The sequence below is a fragment of the Poecilia formosa genome, unplaced genomic scaffold (genome assembly GCF_000485575.1).
Source record: "Poecilia formosa unplaced genomic scaffold, Poecilia_formosa-5.1.2 Scaffold899, whole genome shotgun sequence".
Lineage (NCBI taxonomy): Eukaryota > Metazoa > Chordata > Actinopteri > Cyprinodontiformes > Poeciliidae > Poecilia > Poecilia formosa.
This window is the reverse complement of record NW_006800838.1, coordinates 7285-10883: the sequence shown is the minus strand read 5'-3', so window position 1 is coordinate 10883 and position 3599 is coordinate 7285. Positions and strand designations below refer to the sequence as shown.

At 41.7% G+C, this 3599-nt stretch overlaps 1 protein-coding gene across 2 annotated transcripts in view; it reads right to left on the bottom strand.

Moving 5' to 3' along the window:
* Window positions 1-3249, bottom strand: part of LOC103132006 (contactin-6-like) — a 14683-nt gene extending 11434 nt beyond the window's left edge. Inside the window, exons 1-3 of one of the 2 annotated variants that reach the window (XM_016667092.1) lie at window positions 3180-3249; window positions 2579-2813; window positions 2059-2168 (exon numbers count right to left, since the gene is read on the bottom strand). The gene's annotated coding sequence lies outside the window, so the exon portion shown is untranslated. Of the gene's footprint in view, window positions 1-2058; window positions 2169-2578; window positions 2833-3179 lie in introns of both variants that reach the window. The other variant, XM_016667093.1, reaches the window with a different exon arrangement.
* Window positions 3250-3599: the final 350 nt, after the last annotated feature.

The following is a 3599-nucleotide window of genomic DNA, read 5'->3' as shown; positions in this document are numbered from 1 at the left end:
TTCACTATTTAGAGTCTTCCCAGTTTGTAATTAGTTAAAACCAACAAATGAAATGTAGCACAGTACCATTTACAGTAACATTATCCCCCTGGGAGGACTTGATTAGGATTTTAATTGGAGCTGCAATCTAACATGTGGTTCAGCATAAGCACTCCACCTATGTTGTAAATAGGTCTGTTGCTTTATGGTGGGAGGTCTGCTGGTCAGAAAAGAGGCCAGTGCTATGGCAACTAGGCTGCTTTATACAGCGGCGCGGAGGTGACAAATATTCAGAGAGCCGTGGGGGAATAAAAACAGCCAAGGTTGCTTTGCATCTGTGAAAAAAAATAGGATCTATATTTCTTTTTGCAGGGTTTTTGTTGGCAGTGTACCAAATTTCTGAAGTCAAAAAGAAAATGTTGATGTAGATCCACATAAAGAAAAAGTACACACAGTGTCCTGCAGAAGTACTCACCCCACCCTGTATTTTTCTGTATTTTGTGAAATAACTGCAAATGTTAGTATTTAATTAAGGTTTTATGTGATAGAGCAACACAAAGCAGTGTTTAACTACGAGGTAAAAGGATGTGAGTTTTCTAGAGTTTTGTAGAAGTAAACTTTGTAAAATGTGAAGTCCATTTTTAACTATTGAAGCACCTTTGTGCTGTGATGAAAGCTGCAATCTATTGTAACTAGAGTGACTCAAATATGCAAATTTGGGCTGGTATGGACCTGACTGTTCCTCATGATGCTGTTTGCTCTCTAATGTTCTCTAAGGCAACGTTCACCTGGCAGGCAAATGCAACCCAAATCAAAATTTTTACCCATATTTGACTTTTTCATTCCAGCCTGAAGGGCTTAGTTCTGATCTTTTCACTCCCCCCCAAAATAAAAATTGAGTCAGTTCCATTTGAAGTTCGTCAGTGAAGTTCATCACATCCCCCCACTCTTAATTCCGACTATGCATCCAAACAGACAAAAATTTCAGTCAATGCACCACAAAAAGCCATTGCTTTTTTTATGCTTTCTTTTTGTTAGTGTGGTACGTCCTACGTTTGCTCTGACTGTTGATAAGAAGTCTGTCTGGTTGCAGTTATTGAATAGTATAAACTACAATGCAACAAAAACTTTCGAGATCCTCACAGATCAGCAAGTGGACTTTGTTTATTGTCCTTCAGTTTTTATGCACCAACAATCTGGAAAAGCTTCCTGTTCAGTATAGGAGTACTCTCATCTTTGCTGTTGCCTACTCTTAAACAATTTTTTTAAACTTAATTTTTAAACCTGTTTAATCCTAATCTGTTTGATGTGTTCTTTTTAATGTATGTTGTTTTGTACACGCACTTTGAGTAGCCTTTGACTGAAAGGTGCTATATTAAATAAAGCTGCCGTGCCTAATTAGGTGACTTCTAAAGGCACATGTTTGCATTTAACTTAGGGGTAAATGAATAAAGCAGAAATGTACGCTACACCTTTCAGGTTTATATACTCTCTAAAAGAGAACAAGTATTATTCCATCCACATCTTAAATATTAACTACTTTGAACAGATGGATAGCATATTATCTCAATAAAATAGTTTATTTAATTAGGTGTGCACCGATTTATCGGCCAGCGGATTTATCGGTGCCGATTTCCTTAATTTTGGGAGAACGGTGATCGGCCGATTTTTACATTTGAAGCCAATCTTTTCTACCGATGTTATCAACCTCAGCAAAGGTCTAAAAATCAACCAGTGTGCTTTTCTTTTCTCCCATGACAGAGGTTTGACTGACAAACCGGCCGGCCAGGTCATGTTTGCAAGTTTACAGTTAACAATAGTCACCCCATTGTTGCCAATTCAGCTCAATCAAATGTGGGGTTCCACCAGGTGTTTGCTAATTTGATGCTTCTCAAACATGCATGAGAGAATCAAAGCAACACTCCAGATATGTTATTGTTTTGGTAATAACATTATAACATGATGTAAAGCTAAAAAAGCCAATTTTACTTGATACTGCCTCTTTAAATCTAACAAACAAGCTTCAGTGAAATCTTCCATTATCATAGTATGCAGGAAATATCTCTCCATGAGTCATACCTCATATCCAAGAACTCTTTCTGGGAGGGAAGGGAGAGTGTCCCAAATCACTTCAATCTCTGCTGCCGACAAACTCCGGGCCCTCACCCTCTTAGGAACCACACTGGGGACTGCAGGAACAGAGCAGAAACGGCAGTAAAGATCCCAGAGCCTCATCCAACACCATCAAACACACTAATAGCAAAAAGAAGGGAAGGCATTGAATAGACCTGTAGTTCTCACCGAGAAGCTATTTCCTGAGCTTTCTTTTTAATGGGATCTGTGACTGACATAAGGGAAGACTATCTGCCCAGCAAATTCAATTAACGGGATACCTCCCTGACAGCGCCGTGTGGTATGTGTCTGCAAGGATTTCCTGTAATTCACCAGCAAGATAACTAATATCAAGTTGACATTCAGCGCTTTCAGAGAGAGGGAGGGTGGGAGGAAGAAAATAACAGCAGATGGAAAAAAAACCCATCACTATTCAAGGTCGCCGTCGTAAGGAGAGAGAGAGATTATGGCTTGTTTTCCGGTGTACCGTCTTCCGCTGAGTACACCGTGGCTATGGAGCTGAACGGCCCTTCCCCTCGGTTGTTGTAGGCCGCCACCTTGATGTCGAATGGCGAGAAGGGCGGGATGGTGTCATTGCGAAGCACGTAGCGAGATACAGTGGGCGCTGAGACCACCGCCCGCGTCCATGTGACCGCGCCAGCTGACCTGAAGGCCACAATGTAGCCGAAGCCGTCTCCATTCTGCAGTTCCTCAGGCAGAGGCTGGGAGTGAAACACAAAACTATAGTGATATTAAAACGCATACAGGCAAAAGAAACAGATTAGGCCTCATCTCTGGGGCTTTTAGGGAAACAGATATATTCCCATTTCCTCCGTCTGTCTCCTTGGTCACCTTTTTACCTTATCTCTTCCTCTTGCGTGGTTTGGTAATTGTAGCTAAAGTGCAAAGCCCTTCAGAAGGAAGTGCTCTCTTTTTGGAGGGAGAATTAGCTCTCTGTAGCTGAGCCAGTTGAGGGGTGTCTCCCCTCTAATGTAGGTCATAAAATTGCTCCACTCAATTCTGCACAATTAAGCAAAACCATTACTTGCCGACAGAGAGAAGCGTAAGAAATGTGACAGATGACTTACCTCCCATGTTATCACTAATTCAGACTTTGTGCCGCCTCCACCTCCAACATCAGTGGGAGCTGTATCAGGAACTGAGAGGTAAAAATGCAAAGGGGGAAGCAATTAGAACACAGTTTACAAAGCTCCACGGAAAACCTGAAATGCACACACAGCCTTATGTCAAGGCAGCCGGAGGCAGATACTCCCGCAATCCTTTCGTTGATTTCCGAATTACAGACGTTGGCCAAATGTCATGGTGCAAGCCCAGCAAGCCAACATTCATAATATCTTTCCAAATGACATTTTGACTCAGCTCACTATGTTCCTATTCCCATTTGCCTGTTTGTGTATGTTGTGGAGGGCGGAATAAAATGACCACTCAGTCTGTATGAGCAGCCCTGCTTTTGTAACCTCTGTTAGAATTGGATTACTATTGGTGTT